The sequence below is a fragment of the Lagopus muta genome, chromosome 4 (genome assembly GCF_023343835.1).
Source record: "Lagopus muta isolate bLagMut1 chromosome 4, bLagMut1 primary, whole genome shotgun sequence".
NCBI lineage: Eukaryota > Metazoa > Chordata > Aves > Galliformes > Phasianidae > Lagopus > Lagopus muta.
Genome location: NC_064436.1, coordinates 44,703,770 through 44,729,423, shown reverse-complemented (window position 1 = coordinate 44,729,423; position 25,654 = coordinate 44,703,770). Strand labels below are relative to the sequence as shown.

Below are 25,654 nucleotides of genomic sequence, written 5' to 3'. Positions count from 1 at the left end.
GTAGTAAGAAGTTAATTCAGCTTTAAGTTTCTCTTTTCTTTCCTGGTTGAATATGAGAGCACGCTTAATTGTTAAAGTGTAAAGTCAAATTACTGCATAAATTTCCAGTGCATTTGCACTATTTTGCTGGCTTCATTCCAGATCCATAGATTCCTACTATTTCTGCACACGTCAATTAATTACAGTGGGGTGGAGATCAATAAAGACAGTGCTATTACTGTCTCTTGCATCTTTTAGATCCTGAAGTACTTTGTAAAAAAATGAATTAGTATTACAACACCACATTTTGTTTTGACTTTTGAATAGGGGAAGTTTTACTGAGGGGCTCTTTTGTTTCTGCTGTCCTAAATTACTGCTAGAAGTTGCAGCATTACCCTCTGTCTTCCTTCTGTCCCCTTCTTAGAAAACTCTGTTTAAGCTCTATCTCCCTTACAAAAAGTTAAAAATGGTTGCTGCAGCCATACATGAGAATTCAAAGAGAATTCATAGAGCCAAATGAAAAGCTAAAAATATGCAGCTTCTAAATGGAATTCATGCATCCCCCCATCTCAGCTCTAGGCTGCTGGTGGTGAGCAGCATGCAAGCAATCAAGGAGTTAATGGGCGTGTGTTAATCTTGCTGCTGTTAAATGGAGTTACACGTGTGCCGAAAGGGGAGAACAGATCCCTTACTGTTTTTCATTTTTTTGGATGTGGAGAGTTATATTTCATGGGGGATGAAAAACAAATAAATTTTACTTGAGGAACCCTTCTGTTTTACTGGCACTATCACTAGTTTTGGCTGCTTAGTAGACTGCAGGAAAAAAAAAAAGATTAAACAGGTGAATACCAAATATTTTGCCTGAAATACAAGACAAAAAAAGTACATGACAATGGAGTTTTTATTGTTTTCTAAAATACAAGCTTGCATTAGCACTGAGTATGAAACATTTAACTTACAGATTCTTGCTATCTAGGCAGCCCCAGTTCCCTGAAGTCCCTCTGGCACGTGATGTCTTCCATCAACCAGTCTGATGGAAGCCCACTTTCCTTCCTCTTCCTCTCCCCAAAGGCTGCATTATCTGCTACAATTCAGCTCAGAAATTATTTCCCTGCTGTAACTATATCATGTAGTCATAGGCCAACAAGCAGCTGTCCTCTCTTTTCCACCTCCACGGCAGGGTCACCTGTTTACTTTGTACTCACGTCTGCTGTGCTTGGGAAAATCCCTTGCTCCAAGCCTCTGAATGGGATCCATAACCATATTCCTTTCTCCTCCAGAGATAAAAGTGTTCTGCTACTTTTTTTTCTGCTATTGTTGCCTCCCTTTTTCTTGATGTGCAGCATCTTCTGCCATCTGAGAAGTGCTGCTCTCAAGTCCATTTGTAGTCCATCAAGGGAAGACATGACCCCTTTCTCCCATTCGTTACCATACCCCTAGATAACTTTAAATCAGTTTTTTATTTTTTTTTTAAGTCAAGCAGAGGAAGTCTAGCAGTCTAATTCACTTAATTTCTTTAAACAGATTTAGGTTTAACTAATTTTCAGTCACTGACCAGCTCTATGGCCTTTCCAGAGAGTGATAAGTGGCAGTGAATTTAGATTTTCTTTTGCTAGCAAGAGTCAGTGTTATTAAGTTTTCAAGCAGATCAAAAGAATAAAAGAAACATCAGTAGGAAAATTCTGAATTCTGAAAAGACTGATTTTGTTCATTTTAATTTTATAGATCGTTAAGTATACACTCAATGCCTGTTTCATGAAGAATTTTGAAAAACTTGAAAATTTTCAATAGAACTGTTCTGATCACTAAAAGATACCAGCTTTTTCATTGTAATTTCAGTTTCCAAATTTTAATAAAAAGTACTCATTTTCTAATAAGTATTTATGTACACTTTTATAAGTATTTACTTGAGTATTTATAAAACTTAAAGTCTTTCTTGAAATATTTTATGGAGTGAAAATACCTTTTCTTCTGGTCAAAGCATACCATTGGGATACAGCTGTTGCAATAATTCATGTTCATGTTTGGCTTTTATTTTTCTGTTCCACTAAGTTTTATACTACTTAGTACTATTAACTTCCTGAAAAATAAAGTTTGAAATAAAATATAAAAGATAAAGATTTCTCCTCGACAAAGTTTCTTGTTCTCTGCTATGATTTAAAGAGGATCCATAATATTGATGCAGTAGGCAATGCTTGACCAAAGAAAGTGGCAGGGGGTGGTGACACTGAAGCAGAATCTCCCTTGAGCACCCTTTGAGATGGTTTGCAGTGCTTAGAAAACAAGGTGCCAGATTTGACAGATTTTCTAATAAAGTACTGCTGATCTATGTTTACTGTGAGCTACAATGGAAATGAAAAATAGGACGAGCCTTTATGCTTGTTTATGTTTGGAAGTTTTGCATAAGCTCTCATGGAAGAAATAGTTACTTTGCAACAGAAAACCTGTATGAGATGAATTGGCTGGCTATCCTATAGTTAGATTATCTAACACTTTCTTTAAAGGAGGATTCCTGTGATTTTTCCTCAGTAGCTCAAATTAAAGAGTTTTAAGGAGGCTTTCAAAATTCAGACAAAGTAAACTCTCTTTATCCCATGAAATACCACTTACTTTCAGGTGTGTTGATCAATTTTTAAAATGCCTTTCCCTTTCCCTTTTTAAGGAAGCCTATAAGACTTGTCAGAGACTCAGCTCCCCTTCTTTGGAACACTGAAACTTCCTGGTTTCAAGAGTGAGGCACAAAAACAGGGCTCTCTGGTCCACACAAGAGTGGAGCACACCATGTTTTTCCCATGGTGGATAAAGAGAGGAGAAGCATGGAATCCAGCAGCTGCAGCCACCTCGCAAGATGGGGCAGCACAACCAACAGAATCACAGGACATAGGGAGTGATACAGCGAGAGCAGGCACAGTGAGCAAGGCCATGCAGAGAGCACCTTGGCAGCATCCCCACCAGTACAACCGTTACCATCCCAAGTGAAATTCAGTTTTTCCTGTTACTTTGCATGGGATGCAAATCTTATTTGGAAAAGAATAAGGCAAAAGCATTTGCTTATAAAGTTACGCTGAGATGAAAGAATGTTTCATTAAATTTTTTACCTAGTGGGCATACGTAAGCAACTGAGATCAAGCAGAAATATTTGTTATCACTATTTTATCTTTGTTGGTCTCTGACCCTAGTCAGCAAGCTTTGTTTAAGGAAGTCTGAGCAAATGGGATCTGTTTCCTATAAACTCATCTCACATCTTCCTGTTCTGGCTTACATTCAGCTCTTTCAGTAATTCCATACCAAGCTCTGAGACAGAATGTTGTTTACAAATAATTTGAGATAAAACATAAGCCTCTAGGTCTTTGCATAGCTAGTTATTTTAAATTGCCTGTTTTAGAATTTGCAGTCCTTCCTTCTCTTATTTCCTGGACATAAACCACTCTTTGGATTTAACTGAAGTGCGGCTCACCTTGTCTGCAGTTTTTATATAAACAGGTTTTTACAGTACATTTGTATGGATCATTCAAAACCCTGATGTTTAGGAACAGAAACATAAGGAATTTTTGCTGTAGGACTGAGTACATTATGTGCTTCCCTAATTTATTTTAGATGTGAAAGATCATCATATAGTGACATTTTCATCCATGAATTAGTGGACAATAATAGAAGTAGCTTTTGTGTACCAGTGAAAGGTGCTAAGGAAGTAATACTCAACTAAAATCCATAGCCTACGTCCTGTAGGCTAAAACAAAAAAATCTGGCTTTTGAGAAAGTGTGTGATGCATACTCTTTTTTTTTTTTCTCTCCTAAAAAGTTGAAGATATCTTGCCTAGACTACAATAAACAAGGATATCAATACTAACTCAGGTACACTACCTATATATCTCCTCTTTAAAAGTTAATTTTAGAAAACTGAAATCAATGCAATATACGTGAGTCTAGAGAAAGCATAGCTTATTAGACACTGTCCAACTAATTGTTTTTCCTTCCTGCTTCATTCTGCAGATTTTTTTTAAATAAAAGCTATTAAAAGTGAAAAAGCCAAAGAATAAAAATTTTAATTCTCCTCTTTCCTTTTTTTTAAATATATTTTTTTGAAAGAAATTAGTGCCAGCAGCAGTGTTGCAGACATAACATTTAGAACCACAGCATGTCTTAGAAGCCTTAAAGAGGTTGCTGTCACTGCAAGATAACAGATATGAATTCTGCTAAGAATAAGTTGTTTGTCTTGACAAGAATAATCTGAATGGAAAATTTTCAGTGACTCTGATGCATATGAAGCCAGAAAGATTGGGAAAAATTCTGATGTATTTATAATACAGTGGTTGGCACATATGTACTGACTGATTGCATTCTTTAGCATTAGTGAAAGCCATAGGCTTTTAACCAAATAACAATAACATATTTTAATCTCATAACAAATGCCAATCCTAAAATATTTCTAAAATAGTGAGAATTTTTGTTCCCCAGTTTCTGATGAAATGCTTGAAGAGAACCACAGGTAATATTCAAAACAAAACAAAACAAAAAACCAATCTCAAACACTAATATTGGAACTGTATTGCATTGTGGTTTTAATGTGCAGTGAAAGGATAGTGTGGTTTTAGTATTGATATTCATTACAGACAGATGATCCAAATGCTAGACATGATTATTCCTACCAGATCATACCTTATAATATAGTGTTTTAGAAGTAGGCTGTTTCAATGCACCACCAAATTCTGGTCACCTTAAGATCATTAAAAAAGTAAAAAAAAAAAAAAAAGGATGAGAACAGATCACAACCTTAAGATCAAAAGATAACAAGACTCAGGTTGGAACATCAGTGAGAACATTTTTCAGAACAAGAAATCAAAGTGATAAGGAATGAAATGGTTGGATTGAGTAACAACTCAAATGAGAAATTGTGGAATTTGTAATTTTGATAGTTGCTCACTAGGTACATGGGAATTGTAAGGGGACAGAAATGATGCCTGAAAGTCTCAAGGTGTTAAAGTGAGAAACTGATCCTTTCAAGTTAAAGGCCAGTGAGTTTGGAACAAGATACATGTTTTATGTGAGAAAGGAGATGCACTGAGTTGGAAGGGATCCTGACTGGGGCTCAGGTATGAGAAGTACAGCCTTTCTGGGGCACTCTTGTTCCACTCTTTTTCTTGATGATCTTGGAGAGCGGAGGTAGGTTGGGCCCAGAAATCTCCATCTCCTCACTAAAACTCCTGGGGTTGTCTCTTCAAAATAAGAAAATTGGAGGAACAGGAGGAATTTCAGCCTTTGGCTGCTGGGAAAAATGGTGGGGTATCCTAAACCTTTTTTTCAAAATCCAATCAAATCCATTTGATCCTGAGCTATATATTTATAAGTCCGATCCTGAGCTATATATTTATAAGTCCTTTTATTCTTTGTATATAGTAAATTGGCTGAATCTAATGAAGAATGAAAAAGGAAAAAAAGAAAAAAACAAAAAACCCACAGAAATCTAAAAGTGAGAAGAAATAGATGAGATTTGTTTTGTTTTAAATAAGAAGGGAAATTATTAATAGATTTGCAAAGATTGCTATTAGAATATTTGCTATTTATTTTATTCAGAAGGAAAAAAGGTATGACAGTTCATTAATTTAACGTTTATTTGGAAATCTTACTGAAGAATTACAGAGAGACCTGATTACAGCGACCAACTAGGAGATAAAATTGTGTGTAAGCTTCCCTGTCAATAAATGCAAGTGAATGCAGATAGGAAAAAACAACTCCAACTATAAATGCGTAATAATAGTCTCCATTTTCTCTGCTAGTAGTCAGAATGAAAGAAGAAAATACGCCTGTGTTTGTTAATCTAGAACAAATTTCAAGCTCAGTCAAAATTAGAAAGTACACAGCACAGTAGGAGGTTACATTTAAGGCTATTTAAATCCTTGATGTAAATGATATTTAGCATATTACAGAAATTGTTGTATTGTCCAGCAGCATAGTAAGAACTCAATACATTAAATGCCTCAAACTATAACATGAGATTGACAAGTTGCTCGTTCAGACACTTTCAAAGTCTTGCTTGTTTAGTGCAAATGTTACTGATTCATAAGATCTGAACCCAAGATTTGCCAATGTGTCTTAATTTGTTGTCAGAAAAGGTAAAACAGCATTAGCTACTTTTACTTTCTATTGCTCCTCTCAAAAGTGCTCATCATCATTACAAAGAAGGGTTTTTACTTGTAGCCAGCATGTGATTACATTAAGATGGTTTATTTCCAACATTTAGCCTCAGATCAGCTGATCCTCTTCCTCAAGGATGAGAAAGGGGAAATGTGAGGGTCCAAACTGATCCACAATTATCCAGCTTACTTAAGATCTATATTATTTACACCCCATTTAATTATCAAATCAAAACCAATTTAAATAACAAACATATCCAACTTTGTATTTTTGTACTATTTGACACTGATGAATAGTTAAGGAAACAGAAATAATATTTTTAAAAGTATCATGGTGTAATTATTCTTCTTGAATGTAATCCTTGATGATATTTTATTATATTAATGATGTGCATTGAATTCTTATTAGCTGATACGATAATGGAATGTTCTCCATCACCTTCATCACAGCATCATTTCAGAATGACAACAGCCATCAAGTATATAACATCTGCTAGAGAAATAGGAGGCCTTAACACAGAAATTCCTTTTCTGAGAATAAGACCTTTTAAAAAGGAATTTTACTTTTGTGCTTTTGTGTCTGTCTCATCAATCCTGCCCCCAAATTCTTTCTGCTCTCCACTTTTGCAGAACAGAAAAAACACTTTCCTCCCTCTTCCCCTTGACTGGAAGCAACTCAACAAGCAGACACAAAAGTAAAAAAGGCTGTGCCATAGGACATGTCAAACCAGAAGACTGTGACTATTACTTTTAGTCCTAAATTAGAATAACTTCTTCCCAAATCTCTCTCTTTTTTTTTTTTCTTTTTTTTTTTTCTAAATTTTTCATGATGGAAGAAATTCCATTTTCTAGCCAACCCTAGTAAAATACTAATTTTCTAGCTACAGGAAGCTCTTTGGAAAACAATATAAACTAACCAGATTGTTTTCCTGCTGCCTTTTATATTTAAGGTTCTAATAGAGTGTTTCCATTTAAAGATGAGTTGCTGGAGTTTGTTATAGACATGAACTGTGAAGCCCAAGGCACTATGGGCAATGACTGCTGGTAACCATTGCCCTTACTGAGTAAACCACAAGCATGTATTCATCACTGGTGAGCACAGAACTAAAAAGTAATTTTGATGCTATTATGTATATACTTCACACATAAGACATTGAAAATCATTTTACAGAGTGGAGTGGCCTGAATTCCAGACTCATCAGCTGATCCCTCAGTTTTGTGATGCTTTTCTCCTATTCAGTGTCTGTAGCCTGTTTGACAATACTCATTCAACTCTGCAAACTACTGTTTCTGTACACAAAAAATAAAACATATTACCCTCCCTCAGTCTGAAAACTACTTGGATCAAATTTCTTTACCACCTATCAGTTTGTACGATATGAAAAAGCTTTTAAAAATCTTTACTTATATCTCTAATGGAGTTGACACTGATTCTGGGTTTGGAAGTTGCCATGAAAGCACTGACATCTCCGACAGAAAGGTGTTTAATCCAACACTACAACTTTCAGTGTGTTGAATCTCTTGAACCTCTCAGGCCTCTCAGGGCTGATCAGAAGTGGAGAGTTCACTGCTGTGGATTGAACCAGTGAATCCAAAGTAATTCTTCCCATACCTGTTATACATTTGTGTCTTGGAAGAGAAAATGTAAGAAAGTAGCTTTACATGTTCCTATTAAAGATTGTAATACAAACTTGAAGTTGTTTGATGTTTATTACACTGCAGTTATGCAACTTTACTAAAAATATGAAAGTAGTTAGAATAGGTGAGTATATTGCTGGTTTTTCTCATCTCTTCCATTCTTATTTAGTTCTCTAAGCAGAATAATATTTTTTAATAATCTTCTCTTCTACTCTAGATCTCTCTCATCTCCTAGTATAATTACACTGTAATTTTGAATCTCCCTTACACAAAATAAAACTTTGGATCGCAGTGGAAACTTTCCATAAGTATAAGTTACAGTCAACTTGGACAATTTATGCATTAAGGAACATTTGTCAGACATGACGTAAACTGAATCAGACTACAGAATTCTTAGCAATATGGCATAGTAACTACCCTGGAAAGCCTAGAACTGATAGAAAGATAGAGGGCAGGAGAAGAACTCAGAACTCAGAGGTAACAGAATTTTCCTGAAAATGCCTTTTCAAAGGCATTTTAATTTAAGCCTACTGGAATTTGAGACAAGATATAAAAAAATACAAAACAGAAAACATCACAAATCAGAATGAAAAAAAAAGGAGAGCCCAGAGGAAAGTGAAGACTAGAAGATTACATTGCGTGCGTTAAATAAGTCTTCATGCAGATATGTAGAGCACAGGACAAACCTCTATGTTCAATAATAATTGATAATGCACAATACATCAGAGATAAAAGTCCAGGCATTTGTAATTTCAACATATTTTCCCCATTCAACAGAAACAAGCAATTATGGTAAAAATGGATTTCAAATTCTCTACCAAAAGACTTCACTTAAAATCTAGAAATATCAACAAATACCAGTGGGGAATGAAGAAATAGAAAAACATCTTGAAATGCAGCCAGGAGCCCAGTGAAGTATTTAAATTCAGTAGAGTTAATTATTTTAAAACATCATGGTCACAGTCTTATTAGCATAGGGTTTGCATGCAAAAATGATTATGCATCTGGTTTGGGGAATACTTTTATACATACAGGTATATGTACAGGTATACGTTTGCCTGTACACACATACACATTAAAAAAAAAAAAAAAAAAAAAAAAAAAGTGTATACCTGTGTAGATAGCCAAGTTTAAAATCCTTACTAAGTACTGAAGCTGATAAACATGTTTGAAGATATTCAAAACTCAAGTAGACAAAGCCTTGAGCTGCCTGTTCTAGCTGACCCTGATTTGAGTCAGGAGTAGAATCAGAGACCGCCAGAATCTTCATCCAGTCTCCTGATTTTAGGAAAGAGATCAGGGTCTAGGTCTTCTGGCTATGCTATTTCAATTTCTCTTTTTTTTTTTTTTTAATTTTTTTTTTCCTCCCTTTTCCTTTTGTAGAAGGAATAGGACACCAAGATTAAAAAAAAAATCTCTTAAGAATTTTTTTTAATCCAAACAGCAGAAAATGGAACCAGATGGCTACAAGAAAAAAGAATGTTCAGAAGTATACATATCCTTTCTAGAAAAAAAAATAAAATTGATAAAATTGTTCATAAGTTCTCTTCCTGCTTCTGCTACAGCCCTCCTCAGGGAAGCTTGGCATCAAAGCTGGCAATTTTCAGCAACAAAAATCATTTTAAGAACAACTGAAAAATATATTATAAAATTCAGCATTCAATTTCAGACAATTAAGAAAATAAAAAAGAATAAAATTTTGAGACTTACAAAAAAGGACAAAATGGACATCCTTCCATTTTTCCACCACATTAAAGCAAAATGTGAAAATATATTTTTATAGAATATTATAGCTTTTATTATGTATTTTATTATATATTTTGTTATATATAATTAATATTATATTCAACAGTTCATAAGAATTACTATTAGACTTGCCTACTCAAAAATTGCCTACCCAAACAGTTATTTTTGTTTTTCAGTTTCTTTTCCAAGGAATTAAATTTTGCTTTGTGTCACAAAGACCTTCATGAATTAGTCCCAAATATTCCAATTTACTTTGTTTAGGTGTTCTGATTACAGAATTTAACATTGAAGTTGACAGATACAAGATACAAAAGAGTTTGCAAGGACATAAATTGATACCAAAGGAGAGCTCTTTTAATCTTTTCTATTGTAAGAACTTCATCCCTTGCATTAATTTTGCTCAAGGCTAGAGATATTAATTAATTTGCTTTATTGTTCAAAGTAATCATCTCATGTATTGGCTTTATGCGTGTTTCAAGTTAAAAGGTATTAGCATTTTGGAGTGAACAGAACAGGTCAACAGCTATAGATGCTCAGTGTTAGATTGTATCCTATCTTTTCACTAGTCCTTTTGCGGGTGTTTGTTTGCTTGTTTAATAACAATATCTAAGAAAATAGTATAGTATAACACAAAAATTACATTAAGCATGACCAGGTCTTGAATAGCAACGGGGATTTGTCTTCAGAACTATTCAATAAACACTCTAAATGAGAGTGTAGCGCACTTATGTGTGTTATATTTTCTTATGGCCTGTGAGAAACTTAAATGAGAAAGTGAGTTAAATGAGAAAGTATTTTCTGGACTTCATCCCATTGTCTACCCTATAACTCAACTATCTCAGGTACTTTTATTTGCAAGTGAGGTCAACTGAGGTCATTCATTATGTCCTTTAAAAGACAGAAGAAGATGCTACAGAAGATGCCCCTTGATGTGGAATAGTTGTTTTAATCATTTTACCTCCTCTGTTTAAACACAGTCCTGACTCAGTACATACATCCACAATTGCAGGGGGCAAGTATAGTAACAGAATGGACTGAAAGGTACTAATATTAAATCCCTTGGCAAATCAAAGTTCCAGCATGAATTTCGTGGGAATGACACATAGACTCAGCTGATCAGATTCTTTTTTGAACTTTGTCTCACCACAGACCTACCACAGCTCTCCCAGCTCATGATTAAGAACTGTGGAAGTTGTGACTACTACTCTGACGTTCACCTTAGAGTATATCCAGGAGTAACTTGCTGCCTACCAGATGTTTCCTTCCCCCTTCAGCTCCATGCTCTTCATGTCCCAGAACTTCAAACAGCATGGAGAACATTCTTCTACAAAATGGGTTGGGCAGTAAAGCACAGTTCTCAGTCTATTATAACAGAGAAGATATTGGACACCATTCCAGAGTTCTTACTGCTCCTTTCCTTCGCTTCAAGCCATAAAATCATTTCTTTAGTCACCAATTATTTCAAAACAGTATTTAGTAAAAATACAAATAAAAAACTTCATAAAATTATCTTCAATGTATGTGAACAGATGACTCCTGTTACCAAACAGGCCAATAAATATATGAAGTCTTAATGATGCGAGAAAGAATTTCTTTCATTACTTAAAATAACAGCTGTCCTTTTGGATATTCAGGATGACAAAAGATACATAAAAAAACATATATACAGATGTGAAAAATGCTTAAATCACCGCTTTAATAGCTGCAGCTCTGTTCACACAGTCAAAAATGATATCCTGAGTTTCCCCCTAAATACTTAAGCAACAGATTGTTTGTACTTTTAATAGTTAAACCTTAACTAGGTTGAAAAAAAGAATTCATACGTCTTCACCAAAGTTATCTAGCCAGCTGACATTCGCTGAATCCTGCTTTCCTTCTAAAAGTTAGCACAGCACACCCCAAACTGCATATCTAATTAAAGGTTACTAAAAATAACCTGCTTTAGCTAACAAGGAGAAGGATACCTAGAAATCGCATATTTAGAGTGTACACTTTTAGGACTGTCTTGTCAGTTATACTGCAAACTTCATTTAGGACTAAGTAAAAGCTAGGCAACAAGACCATCAGAAGTATAACTGATATATCTACCTAAATGTCTTTTCATCGTCATTACTGCCGGAGGGGAAGGGAAGAGAAGGGAGGAGAAGGTGGGGAAAGAGAAAAAAACATAGCCCTAAATGCCCTCCCTGTTGGCAAATGAGGTGAAAAAAGATATCATTCACACTTTTAGCTTTCTTATTTCATGCCTATTAAAAACATGCAGGCAAGACCATGCAGTTCTATTTATACATGAATGCAAATAAACAAAGTTCAGCATATCAAGCATATTTTTAAAAGATTAAGCAAAACGAACAAGAAGATTTTGTTATAGCTCTGGCACATTTTGATTAACAGGATTAGCAGCATACAACTAAATTTACATTTTCAATGATATTTATTTACCTCCAGTTTTAGTGCTGGGATCCTGAATGCTGAAAGCCCCAGTAGTGCTGGATGCTGCTTGTTTCTTTCCTGTTTTTTTCTTTTCTTTCACTTCAAAAAAAAGAAAAAAGAAAAAAGAAAAAATATTTTGTCTTATTTTAAAGTATAGGAAGATTCTGAGACAGCTTTACGTAAGTGAAGAGAATGTCAGTCAAACTTGGACATGACCTTCTTAAAATCTTTGGTTTAAAAAAAAAAAAAAAGAAAAAAAAAAAGAAAAGAAAGAAAAATAAGAAAGAAAGGGGAAAAATAAAGTCCTTAAAAAGGAGGGATATAAAAAAAAGCAACAAACAAAAGAACCCAGTCTCAGTTAGCTCCTGCTAGCATAAAAGTTCAGATTTCACTTCTGAGATCCTCGCTCTATTCTAAGCAGTTTTCCTCAATGTGTGATTCTAACAAAAACACCCTCTGCAGCTGGAGGGAGCCTTAGCTAAGCACGAGCCTGTCAAGCTTTTCCCATTGACTTCTGTCTACTAAATTCAGACTGATGTTTTGTGAAAGGGGCCTCAACAACCAGGCCCAGATTGCCTGAAAAGTATTTCCTGCCTTTGAGAGAGGGAGAGAGAGACAGAGAGGGAGAGCGTGTGTGTGCGTGCGCGAGGCAGAGAGAAAAGGAGCGAGCGCGCAGAGAGGGGGAAAGGGAAAAAGACGCCCAGACTGAAAATTTCAAGACATTCAGCTTAACACACTGCTGAGGTATTTCTGTCAAACTGGAAGATCTCAGCTACAGTTACATAATGCAAACATGTTTTAAACCCCTCCTCAATGTTTTCTTTTCTTTAAAAATATACATACATTTTGCACATCTCCAGGGATCATGCAAAGATGACAATCAATCCGAACAAAGGGGGAATGTCTCCAAAATGTCTCATCTTGGTACCAGGTAGTAGGAAAAAGGAAGAGAACAACACAATTTAAATTTAGCTTACAAAGGCTCTTGTACTATTCTGATCAGCATGTACACACAGTTCAATAGATACGCATGCATATGCTACTAAAATTGCATTCCTACTCAAGAGAATTATCCGGATCTGAGAAAATGAATGCTATGGTTTAAATGCAGTCATATAACAGGCAATGGTATATGTTGCTTTACCTCTTCTGAGAATCCTCCAGAGTCACACAAATCCAGCCCTGCGAAAGCAAAAGGACAGACTCCATCTTGATCAAATTAGTATTTTGCTGACATAAAACACTTGTAACTACTTCGTTCCAATTTGACAGAGTGCCTGAATCACGTCTTCAGAGTAACCCACAGCATCTACATCCTCTGCTCTGCACAAATTTAGTGAATATCATCTGTTTATCTTTTCTGCTTTCTTCTGCCTCCTCTGAATGACTTCCTCTTAGCCGTTCCAGACTGAGAACTTGGATTACCATTTGGTTTTGATTAAAACCAGACGGACAGCTCTGGAGAAGTTTGAGTAAGCTAATGGAAATGGCTAGTATGGCTTTAATTAGGGTATCAATTAATAATAAATGCTAGCTGTTCATGTAATATCAAAAGCTAATAATAAAAACACAAAAACTAACTATTTAATCACTGGTCTCATATTTAAATGAAATAATTTAACAAAATTTTATTTAATTTAATTCAGTGTGAATCATACTGATAATGACCATGCATAATTTCCAAACTGCTGGGTGAGGTCAACAATTTTTTGCCTCTTCTTTAATGAAAGAAGTGGTGTTGGTAAATTTGTCTTCCAGGGTGGATCAGTCATGCATGTACCTTTTGGCAATTGCTTCTGTTGTTGCAAAACCACTATAATAATTATCAATCTGATTAATTTTATTTACTCTTTCTGTTCAGATTATTGATTGGCAGCTTTAGTCTTTCTCTGACCTTAGAACAGAGCTTGAGATATAGTGAAAGACATCACACATACTTTCCACAAAATAGTACCTGAACATAGTGACAGGAAGGTCTCCGTTCCGCAGGTCTATCACAACCAGAACAGGATAGTTATTCTGAAATGAGATAGGAAACCTTCATAATTACTAACTGCTGATATTTGAACTTATTACCAGCCTCCAGCAACTGCATTTTAACTGTTTACATAATACCTTCATTAGCTGGAATGAGTCTTCTTGAGGGCATTTCTTTAGTTAAAAAGCCAGCTCTTTAAGGCTGTTTCCAGCTTTCTCTAATATGGTCATATCTGGAGCTAACTTGTTAAGATTCCTGTGGAACTTTGTGTTAAAGTCTGCTAAATTTGTCAAATGTGGTTTTCATTGTCATACATGTAATTTTATATATGCATTTTTCAGCATTAAAATTACAGTTTTAACTTTGAAAGTTAGTTGCAAAGTTATGCAGGCCCAAATGGAAGTGGGTTTGATTTTTTTCCCAGTAGCTTTTATGTGTATGGATAGTGAAGGTAGACAGCCCTAAGAGGAATAGATTACCAGTCTAACCCCTGCAACTTCAAAGAGAGAGGTCTTTGAAGCCCATGCAAGGAAATGGCATATGTGGTGGTTCTCAGACATACGTATAGCTAGAGGTAAATAACTCTGCAGAATGACTTTTTAGCTGTATTTAGCCAGAGATCCAAATATAAATCTTTTACTCCACTCCAAATTGTGATTTATATTATTTTCATGAAGGATTTTCAGATTGGAATTCAATTCCAGTTGGAATTACAGGCTACGAAGAGACACATTTTGTTTGTAATTATGCAGTTGCACAAATTGTGCAATTTTGAAATTTGTCTTCATGGGAATCAAAATGAAAACAAAAAACTGTTGGTTTCCTTACAGTTAAAATTTACTCAGAATGTTGTTTCAGATAATAGCAAATTAGAGATTAAAAACTGTAATGCAATATTCCAAAACAATGAACAGACACTTGAGGGCAAACTATTAATCAAAATGTTTATTTTCTAATTACTTTCCTTAGGCCAAATATCACTTGACATTCCATCAAGAAGCTCTGTTTTCAAAAATTTGCTTCTATATTTACAGAAGAGTAATTGGAGTATGAATATTTTCTTAATAAGTATAAGAAAAAAAAGTTTGCCTAAATTCAACCACATTCTGCCAAATGTATAAGACAGATGCAGCCAGTTCTATTATTAAACATTTTCAAAGTTTTAATATTTGTTTTTCCTTCACAGTAGAACCACCAGATTTCATAAAGTATTTCATACTTCTACATTTCATACGGAATGTACCAATATTCATGAATATGCTCCTTTCCTTGTGTTGGAGCATTAAGAAAAATTAATGACAAAAAATTTAAGTGTGCCTAAGTGTACAAATACCGCTGTGACCCTGGAAATAAAAGTTGTCAGGATTTACAGTTTCTAGATTAGCAACAGTAAAAGTTCAGCAAGACACTGCAAAGCTAATAGCTTGATACAGTTACATGATTATGTAAACTGAAGGTAAGCCACAGTTTCAAGAAATAATCAAAGAATAAGTGGTTACAGTCTCGCTGGAATATTTTATCCAGATTTTGGCTTTGCTTCTACCTTTTATTAATCCATCATCACACATGTCATAACTTGGAAAGAAACTCAGAATGTTGGTATTGTTGTTTCCTGTTGTAAGAACTCTGACTTCTATTTTGGGGATGTCTTTCAAATGCTTATGAATTTCCAAATCAAGCCACAGTTCTTCTTCCATAGACTTTAAATTTCAAGTAAAAGTAAATCATAAAGATCTGTTTTCAAGTACTGTAGAAAGTTACTGTGGTCGCAAAGCAAATTAAAATGATTGCATGGATGTGGGTGGCATATTTTATTTCTGTGGAACTTAGACACTGATATGCAGGGTACAAGCCTACATATGGTAGATGTTAAAGGTAATACCATTAAATATTGCATATGAGTAGACAATATACAGTCAGGTTCTCCAACAGTCTTCAACTGTGGGTGAAGACAATTCTTTCTTTAAATCTTTTTTATTAAATGAATGTTCTTGAAAGGACGCTGAAGAACATCTACTAGAAAAGTCACATTTTGCTGCTGTCATGTTCTTGCAATATGATCTAAATAACTGCAATAAACTCAGGGGAGATACTTCAATTTGCAACCATTGAGAATGTGGTCCATTTTTTGTTCCAGACTTCTACAACTTACTTGTATTCAGCCTTCCTAATTACTTTCAGACCTATGGAATGATGCAGCCTCACAATGGCCGAGTCTGTTCAGCATAACCTATATGAGATCTTCTTAAAACAGTATTTTCCTTGTTGTTTTGTCTGTGTTTTTTATATTTAATGATTTATTTATTTTTTGTTCAGTTATTTGAGGTGGAATCTAAGAACATAAAATCTGTTGATCTACTTTCTAAACCCTCTGTCTGAGGCTGGATCCACAGTGGCATTCAATAACAAGCTGGCAGCTTATCTTCTTTTCTCAGTGTAGTAATGTGTAACTATGCACTGGATGGAGAAACTGCCCTAAACTTCTACGAGTCCTTGCAGAGAGAAACTGTCAGTGGACTTCCTCCAATTCATGTAAAAAAATCAACCCATAGACTTTTTGCAAATGAATTTCTAAATCAGGCAGAAATACAACTACCTTCAGAAATAGAAAAGTAAGGACGAGCAGTTTTATATGTGACTGTAGCTCTTGATCCTTGTCGTACTGAAAATATAAGACATTCTTCTAGCTGTTGCCAGTGTAACACAAGACTTAATGAAATATCAAGAAATTGGGTCATGATTGTAATTTCTAGATTATTCAGTTATTGCATGCCTATCTGTGTATATCCTAAAAATATCATGTCACATACAATACACACAAGTTTAGCTTTGACGAAATGTGTGTGGTGGGCATGATATGTGGAGTTAGCACTGCTCTGTCTCCTCCCCTCCACATGTTTCTGCTGTTGCCTGTGCAGTTCACTTTCAAGCTATGTGCAGTCAACTCATGGAAAATATCACTAAAAATCACATAAAAATGCTGAAACCTTATGATCTTGTGGGGCCACATTACTAATTGTTCATGTGGTTTGCAGGCTGGACACATGCTATATAGCATAAAATGACAAGGGCCTGTTTGTTTTGCATGTGGTTATGTACACAGTGTTCAACATTCCTACAGAATCTGTAAAAGTTTGTGCAAACTGTGCCTTTATCTTTAAAAGATACCCTAAAAATTTACTCTTTAGTATCATATTTCATACCATTACTAATCCATTTCATCTTCAGAATAAACAAGAAAATACTTACAGTGGTACTGTGTTTGTTCTTAAAACAAATTGAGAAAGGCTGTTTGTCTGTTTCCTGAGAAAATACTTGGGAGACATAAATATAATTATCATCGTTTTCTTGTAGAAATCAAGGATTACTCAAACTAAATGCAACCTTCCAAAACAATAGGGAGTTATTGGATTATCTCAGACAGATTCCTTCCTTGTGTCATTTTATTTAGTGTCATTAGCCTTAGCTGTGCAGTACTGACTTAAAGCAGTTTGTGTAATAGTCATAAGAAGCACAGCATTTGATTAGTAGTCATTTGAATGCCACTATATATCATCATATATGATGACAGAACAGTCAATCTGTACAAAACACAGCATTCATTCAGCTCAAAACTGAGTACAGTAAGAATCATATGGGTACATTCAGCAAAAGACACAGTACTAGATAAACTTACATTCTGGAAATACATTCAATTCAGGCTAAATACATTTATAGCTATAAAAGACAAAAAGTAGCTCTCAAGGTGTCAGAAAACAGATTTGCGGAGACATTAGCATCCAAAATAAATTTTGTGGAATACATTCACATAACACCAATATTATGGTCTAGAAAGAGTCACAGAAATTTTCTGCCTAGTTTTAGAGTAGCTTAGAGCTAAGAGACAGAATATTTCTGGGAGAGTTTGCACATGCTGATGATCTTTTGCCATGACACGTAATTCTGCCATGATACGTAAATCAGCCACTGTTATATTTGACAGATTCTTTAAAGCACCTTCACTGCTATCAATTTCCTTCAAAATTTTAGACAGCAGAAGAAGAGTAAAGAATAATTTGATCATCTAGACTGATTCTGTCTTGCCCTGTTCTTGTCCCCTCAGCATAAGGCTCCCCAGAGATCTCAGAAAAAAACAGCTTTCCATCCTTCAGAGACTTTATTTGATTTTGGGAAATTTGGTCTAGATCAGAATATAAAAGAAACTAGCCATTGAACTCAGAAAACAAAAATAACTTAGACATTTCAGACATCAGTTTGGATAGCATTTTAGACTCCATAGTGTACGCTTTCTAATCTTTAAGTTATGCTCAAGGCTCTGATGAGGGATGGTCACTTCTTTGGTAACACTGATTTTTTACATTTTATTTTATGTGGAGGTTTTTACTTACATAAAAGAGGCAGAAAAATAATCTTGCTTTAGAATTTGCTTTAACATGAAACTTTGCTAAGCATACAAATATGGAAATTCCAAATGACATATACAATAGTCTCAGAAACGACATTTAATTCCCTACTGACAATTTCGTTTTTTAATTTTAAGAGTATTTTTAGAGTATTCCATAACTTACTACTTATGTTTTCCAATAAAGAAAATCCAAATCAACAACCATGTAAATCAGCACAGGTTTGTTTCCAAGAAACCAAAGAACTCTTTATAGATTGGAGTTTCCCAGCTGGATATATAATTGCTCTCAGCACCATACTTAATGTTGAGATCATACCAATTACAAAACATAGAGAAAGATTGACATTTTATAAGACATGAGATAGATTCCTGACAGGAAATATGATCTGGTGTATTCAGAAAATTACTGAAAAAAATAAGCATGGTGTAGGTGCACGCTTTTCATTTCTACTAAGAATTCCATGGGTGCAGGTAAAATACCAAAAAATAAAATAAAATAAAATAAAAAAGGAAAAACAAACAAAACAAACAAAACCCCCATACCCCCTTAGGAAATAGTAGCTAGAAAGATGTATATATAATTTTTGATAGAACCATTTTAGCATAATACATTATTAATATTATATACAAAAGAAAATTTCCAGGATGTAAGCAAGATATAATGAAGACATTTAAGGAAAGTGGAGATCTAAAACAAACTACCAGAGGAATCCTTCCTGTGGAATGGTCCTATTCTTAGGTTCTTTTCTGACTTCCCACTTTCTGCTCCTATCCAATGAGACAGGATATTGAGACAAATGTGCATGATCATTTGACCTTGTTTTGTTATACAGTACCACCATTCTAACATTATTTTTTCTTATGACTACCACCTCCCTATACACAATATCTGTATATATGCATAGTTGAAGAAAAATCAACATTTTGACAGCATTTTCCACAGTGTTTTGTTGTTGTTGTTGTTTCTTGGGGAGGTTGATTGGTTGGTTTTTGTACTCTTTGGAGAGAGAGGAGAAACACAATTTTTATTATAATTTCAGCTGAGCATCCATTTATTAACGCTATGTAGTCATCTTTCTGAAAACATATGTACAGGAACTTGAAGAATAGATTGATTTACAGGCAAATGTGCACACTGCTATGAGCTGCAGAAAAGGCTCTGGGGACAGGAATGTGATTGGGCACTCCAGTGGCTCAGCTGTTATTAAAGAAATCTGTCCATTACTGTGTCCCAAACAGTATAGCCTGACCCATCATGGATGTAAGGAAGGTAATTTCTCCTGCCTCTTTCACTATGGGAAATTCAGATTGTTTTTACCTCCAAAGGACACATGACACTTTCTGGGGAAGGATTCCCCTAGATTTGTCTTGAGCTAGCCTGGTCTGTTCAACAGACCGTGTGGATAAGCTGGATGATGCTGAAATAAAAATATCTGGTGTTTTTTTTCTTCTTCTCCTAACTTTAGCAGGTATTAAACTGCAGCTGACTAAAGAAACACCTCATATTCATGGAAATACTGTTAATACTGAAAACTGAGAGTGATGATCATCCAAAACTGTTTGCCTCACATATCCCACCATCTCCCTACAGCACTGTGTGAGATAAACTGCCATAAAGACAGCTAAGAGCAATTTCAAAATCCAAGTTTGCAAATATTAAACCACAAGTACAGCATACAATGACTCAAATGTGAAAATATTTGTATGATAATCCTTCTAGTTGCCCAGATGGCAATTAGAAGGGTGCTGTGATGAAAGCAAGGCCATCAATAACTGTAGCAGTTTTGTGTTTTTTTTTTTTCAAATGTGTCTTCCATCCTGGAATTGGATAGAGTCTATGGGGACTGAACAATCACTTAATGAAGACTTTGTTAGAGGATTAGGGTGTATGCTCACTGTTATAAATATGAACAAAGACATATCAGTAACATGAATGTTAAGTGGGTTGGGAGATTGCAACCATACATTGCATACGAGTACAATTATATCACATGCATCTCAGCATATGCTGAGATATGTATTTCTTAGACAAACATTTTAAAAACAAGCAAACAAAAAAAATAAATTAAAATTGGAGAAATTGGTGGTTTCCACGTTAACCTGCCTCTAGAACTCTGAATGAAAATAAAATGCAGATAAGCCTTAATAAGCCAAAATGAAATACCTGAGATGTAACTGCTGAAGAAAGGGTTCTGATAATTTAGAATTAAATATTTCATTTCTGCATAGCTTTGAGCAAGTTCACCAATTCTCATAAATAGCAAGTTGTTCTATGAACAACAGGAATAATTAAGCCTGCTTTCCTGCTCTCATCCCCTCCCCAGTCCTCACCTCTCCCTTTTTTCTAATAGTTAGACTTTCAATGTGAAGGATTTGAGCTGCCATAGTGTCCTCTCTCAGTAGCATTTACTCTTCTTCAACTTACTTTGAGCCTAGTATTTCCAAACTGATAGCTTTCAAAAGTTACAGTTACTCAAGAGTTAATCTTGTTAATTTAAGAAACAGACCTTAAAAAGAAAAGAGCTTGAAGAAAGATATTTCTAATAAAAAACAATAAAGATCAAAAAACAGAAATGCACTGATAATTTTAACAAAACTGGAAAAAAAAAGCTGAAAGAATGTTTCCTAAATGCTTTTCTAAACTCAATGATTTAAGTTCCTTTACTACAAATGGCTTATTTTTAAGACATCTTTCCTTATTACTTAACAATGTTTTCGTATTACTTAACAACAAAGCATTATGTGCAGACAAGTCCTCAACCCTTTTTTTTTAAAATTTTTTTTAAAATAAAAATTCTGCCACTGAGCTAAGACCTATTCACTGAGCTTTTCATGCAGCACTTCCTGTACCACTGTCTACTTGACCCTGTGGTCTATTTAGTCTGATCTTGGACCGCAGTACTTACGAATACATTGGTAAGTAGTGCCGACTAATAAAAGTAAACCTGTGAAGGAAAATAGCTGAGGAAGTGAGGTTTACATTACACGCATTTCGGAGGTTTGCTTCTAAGAACTAATGTTGTTCAAGTGCCCTAGACTGAATGAATTACTATGTTCCATGCAATGGTGTTTATTATCGCCCCCAAGACAGAGAAGTTCCTTGAGGCTGCTCTGTAATGCAACCCAAATTTAGTAAATAGGGATGACTGGAAGATTTGCATCAAATTACATTCCTGGTTTGCACTTACTTGCTAATGCAGAAGCTCTACAGGCATTAGATGCCTGGGAAGAAAGTTCAACAACCTCAGTCAGGAAGTTTCTGAAACAAACTGTCTCAAGCGATCAACTGTTGTTGATCTTAATTCAGCATTATGGTGATTTGCTGATCTGACTTTCAAGATGCAACTTACTGAATCCATTATAATTACCATTATTAAAGTTATTCCCCTAAAAGTGCAGCGCTGGTTTTGTGTAGAAAATGAGATCACATATTGCTTTCATCTTGAAGGGTTTCCGTTTCTCTTTTTGCAGAATAAATATTCTATTCATTCTTTGCTGATGCTTTCTTCCTCTTTCCATTCTTGATATTTTCATTGGCAATATTTGATTCTTGCATGGCATTTTAAAATAGAGTGCATTTCTCCAGATTTAGTTTAGTAAGACATTTATTTCCTCTCTCTCCGATTTCCTACTTTTCTTACTCTGACTACCATGATTGTTCAGAGCTTCCCAGCTGCTAGTCCTAGAAATGGCAAAACTGTCAATAATAAAGACTGTTTATACAGCTTTCATTTCTAAGAGCGTATGTTTAGCTTAAGCAAAACAAGGATAAGCACAATAGCCGCCTTTGAGTTTCAGTAATATTTGAGAAAAAAATGATTGTTTCTCAGACAGGATTGGTCTCAAAGTACAAGGGACAGAATAAATAAAACATATCACAGTAAATAATAGCATTATCTCCAATTTGTTTCTTGTAACAAGAATCATAAAGTTACAGAATGACTTGGGTTGGACGAGACCCTAAGGATCATCAACTTTCAACCCTCTTGCCACAGGAAGGGCCACCAACATCCATATCTGGTACTAGATCAGGTTGCCCAGGGCCCCATCCAACTCCACTTCCAGAGATGAAGCATGCACAACCTCTCTGGGCAGCCTGTCCCAGCACCTCAGCACTCTGTAAAGAGCTTCCCCCTGACGTCCAATCTAAACCTTCTCTCCTTGTAGAAAGTTCTCCTTTTTCATGTACCAAAGGAGGTACGCCCTATTTGGCCTGCCTCTTTTATGTATAGATTACCTTCTTGTTGGTTTTACCATCCCTCATCAAGTTCAGTTTCATCTGTGCCTTGGCTTTCCTAATCCCCTCTCTGCAATTCTGGACAGCATCCCTGTATTCTCCCCAGGTGACACACCCATGTTTCCACAGCTGGTACAATATCTTCTTTTCCTTCAGTCTGACCAGCAGGTCCTTGACAAGCCATGCTGGTTTCCTGCCTCCCCTCCCCCTTTTCTTTTTCTGAAAGAAATAGAAACCAGATAAATGGGAACAAAAACTGTTTTATTTGTATTTCATCATTTATAAGAGTAACTCCAATTTGTTTTTCTAGAATAAACATGAATGTTTAACTTGCAAGAAACCTCCCAGCTGACCTAATCAAGTAATTGCAGAACATGGTCTTTCAGACAACAGTTTATGCTTATAAAACAGTCCAGATTCAGAATATTGGCACAAAATGCATCTCAGAATTGCTTGTAAAATCCTATTTTATATAGCCTATAATTAGCAACAATAGTAATTAGATTTCTCTAATGGACAAAGTATCAAGACAACTACAGAAAAGGAAAAGGCATCATGCAGCCAAAGTGGGTAAATAGTAACAAAAGAATATTGTATTCTGTGGCTTGGGAGATGCCTGGGAAATGATAAAGAACTGCTGATAACTTGAAGGAAGTTCAAAGACTAGAAACAAATTGTGGAAAAGATACACATTATATGTCTTTAAAAAGAAGCAAGACAAGGTTAGATGGAAAGAAAGGGAAAAAGTATATTCTGTACTAAGATCTGATGTTCTTAGCAGGAGCTGTGCCCACCTGAAGCTGATCTGAAGCCAACCTGAAGATCTAACTGATGGCCTATTCAAGATAAAGCAAAGAAGCTGTTTTCATTCTGCCTCCCACTGAGGGGTAAAAAGAAACAGTAGCAATGTAATGCACTTTCTAATTAATTGCACTTTTGGTAAATCAGAAGTAGAATTTTAGATAACGGTTTTTGTCAACTAAGTAGTTAAAAAATAAATGCAAGATCATCAGTTTGATAGGAGACCTACTTTCACACCCTTCACACTGTACTTTAATACCACACACTAAAATGCACACTGCATTTTAAAATTAGCTGAAATCTAACAGCCTAGCTCCTTACTGAAATGAAAAATTAGCTAAAATGCATCTAAAAATAAAAGTAAAGCACTCAGCATGGATAAGCTTGTATACAATTAATATAATTTTGATGCGATTTATAAGGTAATTTAAGTCTTGCAAATGACATAAATATTTTATCAACATAAAAGCGTAATAGTAATGAACTGCTCACTTCAATTAACTCTAAGCTGTTGTGGATATTCTTTTTATATTCCCATGCTTCCATACTGAACTTCAAGAAAGAAAGGAAGAAAATTATAATTCTAAAGAACTAAAGGGAAGATGTGCAAACAATCATAGCGAAGTCTGATACAGAACTCTCTCACTATCCAAACAGTGCTCCTATTAGAAAACAACCAGAAAAAAAAAGGTCCATTCTAACTTAAGAACTGAAATATTGCAGCTTCTTGCTAAACACAGCCTACATTTAATGCTTTACGTTTTGCTTTGTATTCAGCTCCAGTGTTTATCATAAAACTCAAACATTTTAATTGTTAAAATGTTTTCTAAAATATAAAATTGTATAATTCAAAGAAAATTGACAAATCAAATACTTCTATTTTTTTGAGAGGTAAGCATTCCAAAGAACACATTTCTCAATCTTAGGACTTTACGCTATATTTCTCAGTAAGGGAGAAACAGAAAAACTTTCATACAAGTCATGTGATTTACATTACAGTTAGAAATTAATGCAGTGATTTACAGGGGCTACTAAAAATGCTTAAAAACCTAACATTTTTCTCTGTGAAGTAGACCTATTCAGTTAACAACACACATACATGATTTCACCTTCTACACCTACGTACAGTTCAGAAATTTAAACTCAAACAGAAGGAAGCGGCTGTATATCACATTGGAGCTGAGATAGCTTGAATATTGAGCTAGTCTGAAGGATGAAAAGTTTTGGAACTCATTTGTTACAAGCTCCATGTCTGAGTCCAAATAATTTCCCAGCTCATGAGCTTTTAGTTGCACTGCAGTAGAATTTTCTGATTCCAGCAGAATTCAAAACTGAAATCAGCACGTATAAAGGCAATCTATCATGGGAAATTTCTAGAAGAACTGGAGATTCATCCTGACAGATATATAAAAGTTTAAATGAACTTCTAATATTTTGCCTTGACAAATGGAAATTCTGGGGTTCCCACATTGATCTGTCTTTCTTCATAGATTTCCACCACTATTCACATTTTGGAAGATTAAGACTCTGCTTCTTCTAAGAATTAAAGTTTATTCACGAAGTACTTTGCAGCTTGCTTCCTTTAACCAGTTCAAACAAGCCCCTATTCTTTCTTGCCTGTCATAAGTTAAAGCTGCTAGTTAAAAGCCCCTGGTGGTATCCCATTCTTGCCGTCCAATCTGTACATGCAGGCTGAGATCAGAATAGACAGAGATCTTTCTTCATCAGTGAAGGACTTCTAGAGACTGACAGCAAGACACTGGGTCAACTCAATGGTCAAGCAGAACAAGGGAGAAGTAGTGAAGCCCTTCAAATCCTCAGACTTAATTAGCAATAAAGGGGCAGAGATAGAAGCTTTGCTCTTTACAGACACTCCAAGGATTAATGACACATTGTAGAGGATAGGTCATGGGGGCAATCACCTATCAGATGAGCCTGCAGATTATAATTTCCTGTAGACATTTATACCATTTTATACAGCAGATATAGACGGAGAAGGAGAGAAGACCATAATTAACAGCAATCATGCCTATCATGCTTATTTCCCCCCACTATGGCCCTTTACCTATCTAACACAGTCATGCTTTGAAATTATCAATTTAATCCAAGATCCAAACTGCATATTGGTACAATGTGCCACCTTCCCCCTACCCCAAAACTTGGGTGCCGCAATTTCCAAGCAGGTCTCACAAATATGCAGAAATTAGGTAGAGTTACGGTGGATTACTCCCAATAATAAATGCAATGGAATTTTTAAAAATTAAATGAGATAAAAACCCTGAGCCTAAGCTTTCAGCTGTGAT

At 35.2% G+C, this 25,654-nt stretch overlaps 1 protein-coding gene across 4 annotated transcripts in view; it reads right to left on the bottom strand.

Annotated features, from left to right (window-relative positions):
• The window catches only part of DLC1 (DLC1 Rho GTPase activating protein), a 310,261-nt gene that overhangs the window by 200,360 nt on the left and 84,247 nt on the right, over window positions 1–25,654 (bottom strand). For 2 of the 4 annotated variants that reach the window (XM_048941134.1, XM_048941133.1), the window contains exons 2-5: window positions 13,885–13,949; window positions 13,075–13,112; window positions 12,774–12,850; window positions 11,940–12,029 (exon numbers count right to left, since the gene is read on the bottom strand). The exons of 1 other annotated variant lie outside the window; for it this stretch is intronic. The gene's annotated coding sequence lies outside the window, so the exon portion shown is untranslated. Of the gene's footprint in view, window positions 1–4,638; window positions 4,697–11,939; window positions 12,030–12,773; window positions 12,851–13,074; window positions 13,308–13,884; window positions 13,950–25,654 lie in introns of those variants that run through there. One more of the 4 variants, XM_048941135.1, reaches the window with a different exon arrangement.